Genomic DNA, 15426 nt, shown 5'->3' on the forward strand with positions numbered 1-15426 from the left:
TTTTTTTAAAAAAAGATACAAAATAAATGGTATACACTTTATGCTACTAATTACACAGAAATACACATGTGAAGAGAAAAGACAGTAGGAAATATACCACACTGTTAACTCTGATGAGCTCAGTATTAGGAGACAGAATGATTCTTATTTTCACTATACTTGCCACTTAAATCTTCCATAGTTATAATATATTGTAGGGTTTTGTAGGGTTTTTAAAAAAATATATTTTGCAATAATATCACTAAACAATGTGAACGTTTAAAATTTTGGTTTGGAAAACTTACATACCATTGTAGAAGGAATTTATTAAAATCCAATATAACCTTTATAGAAAGAAGAGCTGCAGTTTTATTATTTATACAAGATGTTTGCGTTTCTTTTTCACAGTCTGAAAGATACTAAAGTCTTCCGTGGTAAAAGGTGGGGTTACTGATACATCTCAGTATTGCAGGATGGACAACTTAAACTTGAATGTGTAGCCGCTCAATTGCATTCCAAAATCATTCTGTAATTTGTTTTAAAAAAGTTTTTTTTCCTTATGTTAACTTCTTACTTCATTGGCGCCAATTACTAATCCTTTTCTTCACTGCTTTTTGAAACGTAAGAGTAGTGGTACATAGGAGTGACTGCTACTGATGTGGGGTGAGCATATTCAGGCCTGCAGGGTAGCCTCACATTCTGTTTTCTGATCTCTGCCAGAGTATTAAAATTTCAATGTCATGCATATTGAGAGGAAAATAAATTTTATATTTAAAACATTTTGACTGATAAACTAGATACGTTATTGTATCTGAAGCTCTAATTTTGATTGCTTTTTGTTGGGCATTTTTATAGTTGTTGGGGGAGATCAAGAGGACATGACTCCTGGTTGACCTGTGAGCTGGACCAGGGCAGTTGGAGGCTCCTCCCCCCGCCCCCATCCTGGGAAGCTGCGTCTGCCTACTGTTCCCACAGTGGGAGCCTTTCCAAGGACACAGCCTTGAGGGAGTGAGCTGCTGTTCAGACCACCTGGCCTGAATACGTGACTGAACCCAGTTAAGGCCTATCTATAAACTTGAAGATTCTGGCGGGCGGGTAAGGAGATCTGCAGGTCTTGGGGCCACCCGAGATCCAAGTCCCCTTGCTTATTAAAACTGCCCCCCTGCCAGTCTGGAGTGGTCTCTCCTTGCCCTCCACGTGTGGGGGCAGGTTTCAGATTACACCCTGAAGCTCCTGAGGTTTTGAACCAGAAATAATCCAAGTGGTAAAAGTTTCTTTCTGATGAACTGAGCTTCTTTCTTCCTGTTCACTTCTGCTTTCTAGTGCTAGTGCTTATTTCACCACGAGACAGGGATGGCGAAGATGTGGCCTACGGCTTCATTTCAGGTTGGGTCTCTGTCATTTTCCCTTCAGGGCATTAAAAACAAAAGACTCTGTCAACAGAAAGCATTTTGGTTCAACAGGAATAGGCATTTTGTGAAATAATACTAGCGAGACCCACCTGCAGTTTTACTTGGCCTTTAATTCTGAAAGGTATTTGTTTCCCGTTAGAGAATTCTGAGTTGAAAAGATTTTGGTTTCTCTTTCAGCACTTTTTTTAAAAAACATCTTTATTGGAGTATAATTGCCGGACAATGGTGTGTTAGTTACTGCCGTATAACAAAGTGAATCAGCTATATGTATACATATATCCCCATATCTCCTCCCTCTGCATCTCCCTCCCACCCTCCCTATCCCACCCCTCTAGGTGTTCACAAAGCACCCAGCTGATTTCCCTGTGCTATGCGGCTGCTTCCCACTAGCTATTTTACATTTGGTAGTGTGTATATGTCCATGCCACTCTCTCACTTCGCCCCAGCTTCTCCCACCCTGTGTCCTCAAGTCCATTCTCTACGTCAGCATCTTCCTGTCCTGCCCCTAGGTTCTTCAGAGCCTTTTTTTTTTTTAGATTCCATATATATGTGTTAGCATCTTTCAGCACTTTTATTCTATTTTTTAAATTTTTATTTAATTTATTTTTTTATACAGCAGGTTCTTATTAGTTATCCATTTTATACATAATCGTGTATATATGTCAATCCCAATCTCCCAATTCATCCTACCACCACCCCCTTTCCCGCCTTGGTGTCCATACATTTGTTCTCTACACCTGTGTCTCTATTTCTGCAGCACTTTAAAGGTGGCATTCCACTCAATTCTGGTCTCAGTGTTTTCTACTGAGAAGTGAGTAGTCATTTGCTACACTGGTCCCTGTGTGTAATGTGCCATTTTTCTCTATATACTGTCAAGATCTTCTCTCTGGCTTTCATTGTTTGAATGTTACATGCCCGGGCATAGTTCTCTTCCTGTGTATCCTGCTAGGGGTTCAAATATCATCTTGAATCTTTAAATTCACCACATTTGGGAATTTTGTGGCCATTATCTCTCCCAATGTTTTCTCCTACCCTATTCTCAATTTGTTGAGATGACAATTATACATATGTTAGGCACTTTATATCATTTTGCAGATCTTCATTTTCCTCTCTCTTCTTCAGGTACACAGTCATTTCTATCGCTCAGTTTTCACATTTTGTGCTGTCTTCTCCATTCTACTGTTTGCAACTTCAGTGGTTTACTTCAGATGTTGTATTCTTAATTCCAGAATTCCCAGTTTGTTCTATCTTCCCTGCTTAGATTTGCTCTCTTTCATTCGTTGTGAGTCCCATTTTCCTTTAATTGATGGCCCTCATTAGTAATCGCCACTTTTAAAATCCTTGCCTTCTGACATCTGGGTCGTTTTGGGACTGATCTGTGTTGATTACGCTTCTTTGTTGAGAATGGGTCACGTTTTCATATTTCTTTGTATGTTGAGTAATTTTGAATTTTATCCTTGACATTGTGAATGTTGGGTGGAGACTGGTTTCTGTTGATTCTCACTAAGGTAGGCAATTAAGTAAACAGCAACTTAACATGTAATTGTGTTCTTTTATCCTTATCTAGATCACCTTGAATTTCCCCAGTATTTGCATGGCTCAGGGGGCAACCAGGGATTTGGGCAGCATTTATACACAGAATTTGAGGCTCTCCTACTGTTTTTTTTTTTTTAGTTCTAGGAATCCCCCCTCTCTTTCTAGCTGAAGCAGCTACCTCAAACCCTGTCCTCTACAAAATCTGCTCACTTCGGGTTGTTCTCTAGGGCTTTCAGATTATCAATTTATTTTGCATTTTGAAAATTATATGTGTGAAACTGGTTTGTCATGACCTTAACTCAGCCATTGTTGGGTCTGGGATTCCCTCTGTCTTTCTCACCAATAAATTCAATGCCCAGACATCAGTGGTTTGGGGGACCTCACCTAGTGGAGCCCTGGAATCAGTGGCATCAAGTTTCTGTGATAACTCAACAGCCCTCTAGACTTACTCCTAACTTTTTCTAAATCTTTTTTTTTTTGTTTGTTTCAAATTCTTTATTATACATCATGGTTGCACTGTTTGAGGATGGTTAAATACAATTGATTTTCAATTTTTCTTTGAATAGTTTCCAGATTACTACATGCAAGTGACCATGAAAGTATTTGGCATTTAAAAATTTTGAAACTCTGAACAGGCACTTACATGAAGGAAAACATTACCATTCACAGATAACCACATTTAAAACAGATGCTTCAGGCCTTCCCTGGTGGCGCAGTGGTTGAGAGTCTGCCTGCCAATGCAGGGGACATGGGTTTGTGCTCCGGTCCAGGAAGATCCCACATGCCTTGGAGCGGCTGGGCCCATGAGCCTGTGCGTCCGGAGCCTGTGCTCCGCAACGGGAGAGGCCACAACAGTGAGAGGTCTGCGTACCACAAAAAAAAAAAAAAAGATGCTTCAGCACATAGTACATGGAACCTTTTGCCAGTTAAGAAGTTGGTTACTGACCATTTTTCGAAGTGCCGTAGTAGTAAAACAGGCTTCAAGAAATGTAATTTGAGTTACTTAGCTTACTCATAAAGTAAGGTTAACTGACAAGACTTGCACTGAAGTGTATAAAAAAATATTGGTACAAAAACCACTGAACCATAAGTGAAAGTAGTTTCACACAACAGGCTTCGTTTTAGTTCCTACACCCCACATTTAGTGTATTTGCAATCAGACCCCATGCATAGCATAAAAACAGATGACTGCAACCTTCTTTTTTAGAGGGTTTGAACATTACTTGAATTTAATGTTTAAAAAATTTAAACAGAGTGGATGAAGTTTAAGTTTGAGTTTGAACTAGTCAAGGTTCCAATTTAACAAACATGAAATTGTCCAGATCTGGGTAACTACATACTACACCTGTTCTCCTGAGTCCCCCATCCTCAAATTTTCCCCTGAAAAGGGAAGAGAATATTTGCAAGAAAATTATATTTGCATATATGTGCTAAAAACCTTCATTAAACCCAAAAATTTTTTTTCAGAGTATTTATGGAAAAATTATATAGTTTTAACAAACTAAAATGCCAACATAGAGTCAACTCCGCATTGCAGAAAACATACAGTGGTACCTATCAGATAGTAGTAGCAAAATGGTTACTTAATATGGTACCCACCCCCCCCAAAAAAAAAGCTGCAATGACATGCCACATAATCTCTTATGGAAAAAAATTTAATATTCACACCACAGAAGACTTCAAAGAGAACAAAATTCAGGAAGCCATGGAATGGTAGACTCAGAGGCACCTACAGTAAAACACTTGTATGCATTTCTCAAAGATGTATGGAAAATCATAAATGTAGTTTTCAAAAATATTGAAATGCCATGTTTTAAATCTTTGCAGGATGTACAGGCCACTCAGGTTTTCTAATTTTATTTGAACACCAAATATTTAATTTTTTGCATGTAGAGAATAAGAGGTAATCATTAGCATGAAAAAGGAGAAGCAAAGAATTTGTAATCAACATTATGCAGAAAGAAAGCAAAATTACAAATACCAACCTACTCACATGAAAATCTTTAATGTTTATGCTGATGTATAGCTGAGAGCTTATCATTAAATGGAAGTGTGTAGTTAAAGAAAAAAACAACACGGCAGTTTAAGAAGGTTCCAGTGTGTCAAAGAAAGCATTTTTTAAATATGTATATACGTGAAGAACATTTAGTTATGCCATAAAATAAACTCAGCGCTGTAAGATAAAGGAAGGCTATCATAAATGGGGTTTTGGCTTTTTCCCCCGCCCTACATGCTGCGACCATCTTTAACCTGCCGCGCTTAAATCTCAACGGATGTAGGAGGTTTTTTCTTCTTTTTTTCTCCTATTCCGTTCACATTTCAGGCGGCTCAGCAGATGCCTGTGATTCTGGCGATTCAACTCTCTGGTGAAAGCTTGCCCTCTGTTTCCTCAGTTTTTCGGGAGCTTTTCTCCACAAAATGATCTCCTGCTGCTTGAAGTACATCCTGTCTTCCTCATCAACAAGGACTAGAATTAAAAAGGATCTCATGGGGCTTCCCTGGTGGTGCAGTGGTTGAGAGTCTGCCTACCAATCAGGGGACGCGGGTTTGTGCCCCGGTCCGGGAGGATCCCACATGTTGCGGAGCGGCTGGGCGCGTGGGCCATGGCCACTGAGCCTGCATGTCTGTAGCCTGAAAAAAAAAAAAAAGAATAATAAGAAGAAGTAAATTTTTCCTACAGTCACATCCTTTAAATGATACTTTGATTTATTATATTCAAATTCTATGTGTAGACAATCCTCAGTGCCCACTTCCATCTTAATAGAGTTGTTGACATCAGGATAGGTAGTAGGCTGGTGAACAATAAGGTCATACATATTCTTTTACCAAGTCTGTCAGTCTTCTTGCTATTGTCACTTTAAGGAAATACCTTAAGCAGACATTGGCACCGATATAAGATTCGCGTGGCTTTTCAACTTGCGTACATACAAAGTCATAACTTCTGCTCCGAGCCAGTTCTCCAGGTAAGGCTAGTTCTTTCATTAGGTTTACAGACTCGTGAGTATTACTCTTGTCATTGAAAAGTTCCGTTTGACCTACAAATTCAGTTCGGATTCCTTGGTGTTCTAGCCTCTTTCCAGGTTGCTGAAAGGCTACGTTTACCTTTCCTGAAACAGATTCTCCATCATAGAAAAGATAGCGCTTTTCTACTTTGCCAACTTCCATTTTCATTTCCGCCATTTTCCTGTTTTCCCCATCATTAAGGACAACATCGATCTCACACATGGGACCAAAAAATCCTCCAAGAAAACCCATTGTCGGTGCTGCCACCGCCGCGTCCCCCCCACTTCACTCTTCTTCCTTCAGGAGAACTCCCAGCCCAGGCTTCTGTTTTTCTAAATCGTTAGTACAAAATTAAATGCTCCTCTGCACTTTGAGACCATATCCAGGAAAGAAAGGCCAGCTGGTGCCATTCTCCCAGTATTGCTTTACCCTCCTACCTTCCCCTCCCCAGGACTCTTTAAATCTCTGTGAACCACTCTTCTTGTTGGTTCTCAGTCTTTTTTCATATCTTCTTTTGTCACTCTTTCCTCTCCGTCTCTCTTTTTTCCCCCCAATGTATGGTCTCCAAAATTCACATTCTGATAAATAATAACTTGTTAAATCGAAAGGTTCTCATTTGTTCCTTTTTCCCCCTTTCACAGAAAACACAAGCCAATTTAATGATAACCCTTCTCCAAGATAACTCCTCGTTTCCCACTCTTTCCTGCCCCTTCCAGTTTAAGATCCGCAGAGCTTCGCTTCATGAGCCATTTCACCCACTTTCCAAACTTTTCCTCAGTCTGCACTTTTTCTTTTTGGAATTAAGCACCTCCTCCTCCTTTTCACGGGTTAAAGGATTTCCCTACCGGATTTGGGGACACAGCTTAATCACCGACTTCCTCTCCTTAGGAAGCCTTCCTAGTGGTTAGATCAGCCGTGACTCACAAGCTGCTCTGGGCATCACAGACACACGCGAGGCTTGTGAATTGTGATTTATCGCTGTCGTAACGTGGTTCACGTCCTGCCTTTTCTCCTCCCTCACACGTTCTGGCCTGGGAGTGAGCACATCACAGATCTAGAATTCACCTGACAAGGTGTCCATCGTAACTCCTGGTTGCAGGTACCACTCTCCAGCTTGTCTTTTGGCTTGAATTTCAGACCTTTCTACCTGTTCTGATCCCTGTACCTACCAGGACCTCAGCCGACAGCTCTTACTGAATTCCCAGCTTCCCTGATCCTGACCACTGACATCTGTCATCCTCTGTGGGAGTGCCTGTTTTTCCCATTAAGAGAGAATCCTCTTTGTTTTATTTTATTTTGTTTATTAATTAATTAATTTATTTACTTGAAGTATAGTTGATTTATAGTGTAGTGTTAATTTCTGCCATACAGCAGTGATTCAGGTATACATATGTATACATACTTTTTCATATTCTTTTCCATTATGCTTTATCACAAGATATTGAATATGGTTCCCGGTGCTATACAGTAGGACCTTGCTAGCGAAGCACGAACCCGCGTCCCCTGCATCGTCAGGCAGACTCTCAAACACTGCGCCACCAGGGAAGCCCCAGTATAGTTGATTTATAGTGTAGTGTTAATTTCTGCCATACAGCAGTGATTCAGGTATACATATGTATACATACTTTTTCATATTCTTTTCCATTATGCTTTATCACAAGATATTGAATATGGTTCTCGGTGCTATACAGTAGGACCTTGCTGTTTATTCGTTCTATATACAATAGTTTGCATTGGTTCATCCCAAACTCCCAATCCATCCCTCCCCCGTATGCCCTCCCCCTTGGCAACCACAAGTCTATTCTCTATGTCTGTGAGTCTGTTTCTGTTTCATAGGTAAGTTCATTGGTGTCATATTTTAGATTCCATATATAAGTGATATCATATGGTATCTGTCTTTCTCCTTCTGACTTACTTCACTTAGTGTGATAATCTCTAGGTCCATCCATGTAGCTGCCAATGTATGCCAGTATCTTTTTTGCTTCTGTTCCTATTCCAGTTTCCCCTTAATTTCTGTGATGGTTTTATTTTTTCTCCAATTTATTTCCCAAGTTTGCCCACCGTTGCTTCATTTTTTTCTTACCTTCTCATTCTCTCTTTCCTGGATTATTACATACTTCCTGATGCCCTCCCTTAATAGAGGCAATTCTTTTTTTTTTTTTTTTTTGAGGCAATTCTTAAGATTTAAAAAAATGCGTGTGAGTCTGTTGCTGTTTTGTAGATAAGTTCATTTGTGTCCTCTTTTGGATTCCAGATATAAGTGACATCATATGGTATTTGTCTTTCTGACTTCTCTTCGTGTGATGATCTCTAGGTCCATCCGCATTGCTGCAAATGGTATTATTTCAAGAGAATCCTCTGTATTTTAAAAGCCAATATTTTGTAATAACTGTAAATGGAATGTAACCTATAGAATTGTCTAGAAAGTTAAAAAATTAAATAAAAACCAAAGATAATTTTGCTCAGGTAATTTTGCTCAATCCTCTCATTTCATAAAACCTGAGCTCCAACAGGGTATAAGTAGTTCATGAGGGAGTCAAGACTCAATTTTCGTTCCCTGGTTCCCAGACTTGGCAGATTCCATGGAACCAGGTTGTTTCACGTCTGTCTTCTTTATTTGCACACAAAGTCAAGGGCCACATGCTGTATCAGCCTCAGGACGCTTCACTGGTATTTAATGTTCCCAAGGGTGTGTCCTGGTCAGGGTTTGTCTTGCCAACCATGGTTCTTCATGCTAAACAAGGACCTTCCTTGTGTGGTTAGTAATTTCTGAAAGAAATAGGAAAAGAAACCCATATAAATAAAAATATATATATGTAAATTCTTTTAGCTACCCAGAATCTAAATCATCCTGGAGAATTTTAGAAAGTTTAATGGAATGCATGAGACATAAATTGCTTTAATGACTTCCAGAATATTAGTGAAAATCTATTTATGTTATTTTGGTTTACGTTTTATTGATTTTTAAATTTTGCATTGTCCTCTCGCTTTCTCAGTAAAATGCATAGAACAAAGATGAGCTCATGCATAAGTTAACCAGGAATAGAGGGCAGTAAATGAGAAGTAAATGTTTTTCTGGTCTAACAGGTTGGATTGTTTTAAGTCAAAAGCTGTCCCTCAAGTGCAGTATTTTAAAGATCTCGCATCTTGTATCTTGTGAAGGAAACAGAGGGATTGGAATTTTGTAGATCCCAAATCTCATATTACTTTTGACTAAGGGCCTGGAAATCTGTATTTAGTCAACAGAGGTGGAGGAAAGTTATCTGACACGTCACTCATCCCCTCCCCACATTTTAGGGCCTTAGAAAGTTTGAATTGTCTTCATGCTACATGATTATAATGCTCTTTCAAGTGTCTCTATCCTCCTTTTTTTATTTTTAAAATTTAAAACAATTTTTTATTGAACAATATAGCTGATTTACAATGTGTTAATTTCAGGAGTACAGTAAGGTGATTCAATTATACATATATATATTCTTTTTCAGATTCTTTTCCATTATGGTTTATCACAGGATATCAAATATAGTTCCCTGTGCTATACAGGAGAACCTTGTTGTTTATCTACTTTATATGTAGTAGTATGTACCTGTTAATCCCTCACTTCTGTCTTCCTTTTTTTTAAATGAAATTTTCATATGCAGTTAAGAAGACATAAGATATTTAGACATTACTAGATAATTAAAAATTATATCTGACAAAATGTGAATGCAGCAGAACAAGTTCATATTTTTTAATTTTATTTTTCATAAAATAAAAGATGAAGATGCATGGGGCCTTTGCTAAAGTCATCTCAAACGTATGAGTTCAGATGTGGAAAAACTCGTTCGGTGGAGGAATGTGGAATTAAGGGAAAAGGGGGATGACTGGATCTCAGAGTTGGTTGAGCTGTGCCTCCTGTTTGGATTGAGTCTCAGGGAAGTGGCTGCAGCTCTCTGGGCCTTTTTTTTTTTTTCATTATGTGAAAACTGAGGACATTCACTAGGTTTCAGAGCCCCATCAAGCTCTTACTTGCTGGTGACATTTCAACCCTAGGAAGAGCCAAGGCAAAATGATTGCCATTATTAAGACATCCCTGGGCGTAGAAATCAAAGGCATTTCTATAGTAAAATGTACTCAATGGAAACTCTAAGCCAGTGGGAGTCCTTCACACTTTAGCGTAAAAACAAACACTATGAATATCTGACATAAACTTGAGGCCTGAAGACTGGAAGGTCCTAAATGAAATGAAGAGGCCATCAACAGTTTGAGATGCCTTTCTCTGTCCTTCCACTTTTCACAACTTTTTCCTGAATGTTATCTTATTTCATCTTCATAACAGCTACTAGGGTAGATACCTAAGTTTTTATTTCTCCTTTTTTTTTTAAACTGAGGAAATGGAGCTCCATGATTATATGCAAACACTTGTAGTCACGGGGGTGGGGGGCGGGGGTAGAAAGCAAGAAAATGTGTTCAAACTGAAAATGTATAAATAAATAGTAATGCATTTTGTTATTCAGTAAGTTTCAACCCCTAAGTCTATCTATTCCTTTCCTCAGTGCTGAGGTTTATTTATGTATTTCATAGGCATTGGACTCCTTGTTTACTATTCTTAAAAAAAAAAAAAAAAAAACTGCTACTTTTATGAGTGAGATAGGATTTTCACAGATGAGACAGGAAACAACAGCATAAAATACCAGGGGGTGTGAAACATGAGTACAGCTACATTGCAGGATTGCAGTTGGTCAGAGAAAAGAGTGGTCAGTAGTGTTTAGCCGGGTCATAGCATGTGTCCTACAGTCATAGAAATAGCACGCAGACTCAAGGCTTAGTGCAACACACTTTTTCTTCTTCCCTGATTGATAACTGTGATCTTTGGCAACTGAGGGACACATAGAATTCTGATAGACAGTTATTACTTCACATTGTCTGTATTGGCTTCTGGTGCTTTTTATTTGGAACCCGTGAGAATAGAGTCTCGTTCTTTCCAGTACAGGAACTCTGCAGCTTAATTTCCTCTGCATAACAGTCAAGAGTCTGAGAAATCATCAAGAGGAACACAATACGAAACAAATAAAAACAATAAAGCCATGTGTATCATCTTCTCCCGGCTCTATCCACTTTTGTGGTGGTGCAACATTCCTTTCTTAATTGACTCGTCAACTCCCAGCTGGACATGTGTGTACCAGAGATGCTATTCATTGCTTCCTGGGCCATTTATGGTCTGTGACAGTAGAGCCCTGCCCACGCCCCTCCTTTCCTGTTTGAAACAGAGGACTCGACCTTCTCCTGATACAGCTGTTTAGACCAGGGCCGAACGCGTGCTCTCAGGGGGATAAATCCCCAGGATGTGCTGAGCCAGTCAAACACTCTCTTGGAAATTTGAGCTAAGAGACACCCATCAGAGGACAGAGGGCTCACAGGTAAGATCACAGAGACTCTGACAGCCATGTACGGTCATGGGCTGCTAAGAATAACTGTTGGGAGAAAGGGGAGGGGGGAGCAGCAGAGGTGAAAGACACGATGACCCCTGAGACTCAGAGGACCCGGCCTCGCTTTCAGACTTTCGGGTACAGTTCACGTAAAGCCTGTCTCTACTCCCCTTTATTTCCTCGTAGGCTCCTTCTGTTTCCTGAGATGTCCAATATGTAAAATTGATAGAAAATAAAGAAAACTCTGTAATTACTACCAAGATTTCCTATTTTTCACTCCCTCTCCCCATTCCTACCAAATAGAACTGTTTTGGTTGAACAGACTTTTTGATAAGCTTCTTTGCATTCTTGCTGTGTATCTCAAGAGACACAAGTGAGGGGGAAACAAAAGTCACTGAATTGTTTTCTAAGCAGGAGTGGGACTGATGGCTACGTTCCAGGTTATTAGTGGACAGAGCTCGCCAGAGCTGAACTTGTCAGAAAAATAGAGGGTATGTGTGAGGCTTTATAGCAAGAGATAAAAGGGAACAAGGAAGAAAATATGATGTTGCTGGCGGCCAGGAGATGTGGGTTGGGGAACAGAATAGAAACGTTGGGTGTTGTATCTCACTTTTCAGAGAAGTAGCAAGAAAACCTGTGGGCTCACTGATGGGCTATATGGCTAGACCTGTGGCAATTGGAGTTGGGTCGTTTGATGTAACATTGGATATAGGTTCAAGATGAGGGTCGGACAAGGTCTCCACTGCCCAGAATATCTAGATTACATCCATAATACATTTGTTTGTTATTGTTTTTGCTTTGCTTTTTAATTTGAGCTACTTTGGGGGGCTTCTACAGTTTTCGCTATCAAATGAGCTCTAGGAAAAATGATGTGGAATGTGTAAAGCACCTGGGGGCTTCAATAAGCCTGAGACCCGACCTCCTTCTTCAATGAATTCCCAGGGTTCTTCTGAATGCCCTGGACCCATGGAGCTTTCATGAAACGACCTTATTTTTTTCCACCTGTGCCTTCGAAACAAATCTTTGGCTAGTTTGTACCCAGATTTGTGAAGCTATTTAGCTTTTGCTGGGTCCTTTTCTGTTACAAATAGTGTGATTTCAGAAGTTAAAATGCCCAGGCCAGTCTACTGTAATAAGCTTAAGACAGGCTTCTCTCTCTCAGCTTGACCTGTTTGAGGTCTAGAAGCCTGTGGGACGGGTGGGGGGCGGCTTCTCTGTGCCTCCTTCCTGGCACGTTTCTTCTTCCTCTTCTGCACCCACCAGTCCCCATTTGTCACTTCCCCAAGGCTGAGTTCAGACAGGGAAGAAATGAGGGGAAAGGCAGAGCGAATATGGAGGGTCACAGATTGCTCTAGGTGTGGCAAATGCGTAAAAGTGACCTTTTATTTTCGTGGGGTGTTTTCAGGGCGTTTTCTTTGAATGTGCTCACACAGGATATTGATGGGTGACTGTAGCATCTTCCCCAGCTGTGATACCGTCCCCATCCGCACGCTTCCTGGTGTCACCCTGGGCTAGGTACTTTGCTCCGTTGGCTGGGGCTCCTGGCTTCCACCTCCCACGTGGTCCATTTCTGGTTCCCGAGAAGCATCCCGTGTCCCGTCACCATTACGGGTACGGCTTGCTCACCCTTCACATCCGGCTGCCTGAGAGGCACTCTGGGTTCAGCTCCTTGATTTTAAATTTTTCCAGGAGGGGTCTGGGTACCACTGCTTTATGCTTTGGGGGGCCCCATTTCAAGCTCCCTGAGGGGAACTCTGTTCTCAGAGACAACCAACAGCTTTGCTTTTCCTCATCCGGTTGTACATCCTTCTCCACCGGAAGGATGGAGATTCCAGAGAATTCCACCAACTCTCTGTATTGGAAGCTTCCTCTCAGGTGGATGATGGCTATTGTGTGCTCTCCATTTCAAACCCTTTTATCATTTCCTGTATTACTAGTCTAACGGACCTCTTAGGCTGTAGGGATGCTTGGCTACCATCATTACAGTTCTTAACTTTTGGTGCCTCAGTTGAAACCGAGTTAGGAAGATACAGTTAAGCTTGGTTCTCTTTCTACTTGGAGTTACCTTACATCTCTGAGAACACCGGGCAGTTGGTGATATGTGTAAGGGGGGATGCTCCCTAAGCGCAGTGTGTGTATTGAGAGGATGTATCTTGGCTTCTGTGATTTGAAAAGGATTCACGGAAGCGCTGGGGTTTCTGCTGGGCAGTGGAGGACACAGTGCTTCCCTTGAGATGGTGCTTTATCTAAAGAACACGGGCAGCCTCGCCAAAATGGAAAGTTTCCATTTTCTTTACTCATTAAGTATGGAGGTTGCTTACGTGCTCATGTGTATCCAAGGAAAGTGGGAACTCTTGGCAAATTCACCCTTCATGCTAAAATCCCCTCTAGCGTGGTGCTTCTCAAACCTTGCTGTGTACACTCCTCACCTAGGCATTCTCGTAAGAACGCATATTCTGATTGAGTAGTTCTGGCATGGGGCCCGAGATTCTGCATTTCTTAGAAAGCCCCCCAGTGCTGCTATCGGTGGTCATCCTAAGAGCACCCTTTTCTTTTTGTATACAGGCCTGGTCCAGCATCTTGGGTCAGCTGTCCACTTCAGATAGCATCTTCTTCTTATCCTGCTCTGGTAGTTTCTCCCCTCAGAGCACACTCTGAGTAGCCATGTAATGGTGACAAATCACTGGAAGTCTTTCATTTTGGGAAAAGGGTCTTCATCGTAGTTTGCACGTAATGGTCCCTCATTTCTTTGATCTGTGATTAGAAATTGTGGTGCCATTCATTTGGAGAGGAGGATTGAAATAGGAAAGAAGAGAGTGGGCTTCCCACGGTCAGCTAGGCTCTCAACTGGCTTTGTGGCTGTTACCAAGGAATCAGCATCTCCATGTTTAGCCACTTTTATTAAAGTGTTTATTGTGTTAGGTGGTCTCCAGGGGCCTAGAAAATACTAACATTATATTTCTTAATATATTTTGTGCTTGTCTACTCAGCTATATTATTAAAAAAAACTTGGGAGCCAACTCTGTATTTTTCCATATACTTTTATTCCTGGAACAGGAGCTAGAACCTTGCCCTTAGTTCATGGCCAGTAAATATTTGTGAATGATGATGACAATGCAGAAGAACTTCGGTGATAGGAGAGTGGATCCAAATAGTGAGGGATCCACTAAGTTTTTTTTTTAAAGGGTGTTTTTTTTTAATTTATTTATTTTGGCTGCACTGGGTCTTCGTTGCTGCACGCGGGCTTTGTCTAGTTGCGGCGAGCGGGGGCTACTCTTCCTTGCGGTGCACGGGCTTCTCATTGCGGTGGCTTCTCTTGTTGCAGAGCACGGGCTCTAGGTGCCCAGGCTTCAGGAGTTGTGGCTTGTGGGCTCTAGAGCACAGTCTCAGTAGTTGTGGCACGTGGGCTCAGTAGTTGTGGCTCACGGGCTCTAGAGCGCAGGCTTAGTAGTTGTGGCGCATGGGCGTAGCTGCTCCGCGGCATGTGGGATCTTCCCGGCAGGGGTCGAACCCGTGTCCCCTGCCCTGGCAGGCGGATTCTTAACCACTGCGCCACCAGGGAAGCCCTCCACCAGGTTTTTTAAAGTGTTTTTAGCAAAGCTTTATTGATTAATGATGTTGATTTCCTAAGTGAAAATAATAAATTCCATAATATCCATGTGTGCTGAGTTTCTCGTCTCTGAGTTTGACTAGGGTTAAGAGAGGCAACCCTTCCAAAATCCAGTCGGATCAGTAGAGCAAGAGAGTTATAAATTTTCTCATTATAAAACAATGAAGTTTTTTGAAGAAACAGGCCAAGAAATATAGGCAAAGAAAACCTATATTTCCTGTCTCACACATTTTAGTGATTCTGCCTCAATAAAACTTCCTGTTCTCTTTAAGCTATGGTTCACCAGGACATTATCAAAACCCCTTAATCTTTCTAAATAGTCCCTGTATTCTTAAAGTATCTATTTTAATTCTAGACACATCAGGATCCACATAATAATTTGCAGAATCCTTGGTGGAGCTCTGAGCTGTCACGTCACGTACTCTCTCCTGGGTTGTAGAGGTGTTAAACTAAGGAGAGTCAAGAAAAAGATTGATGG

At 41.0% G+C, this 15426-nt stretch overlaps 1 pseudogene; it reads right to left on the reverse strand.

Annotated features, from left to right (window-relative positions):
- Positions 1-5584: 5584 nt before the first annotated feature.
- LOC112395796 (vacuolar protein sorting-associated protein 26A pseudogene) lies at positions 5585-13037 on the reverse strand (annotated as a pseudogene).
- Positions 13038-15426: the final 2389 nt, after the last annotated feature.

The sequence above is a fragment of the Neophocaena asiaeorientalis genome, unplaced genomic scaffold (assembly GCF_003031525.2).
Source record: "Neophocaena asiaeorientalis asiaeorientalis breed wild unplaced genomic scaffold, Neophocaena_asiaeorientalis_V1.1 scaffold145, whole genome shotgun sequence".
In the NCBI taxonomy this organism is placed as follows: Eukaryota; Metazoa; Chordata; class Mammalia; order Artiodactyla; family Phocoenidae; genus Neophocaena; species Neophocaena asiaeorientalis.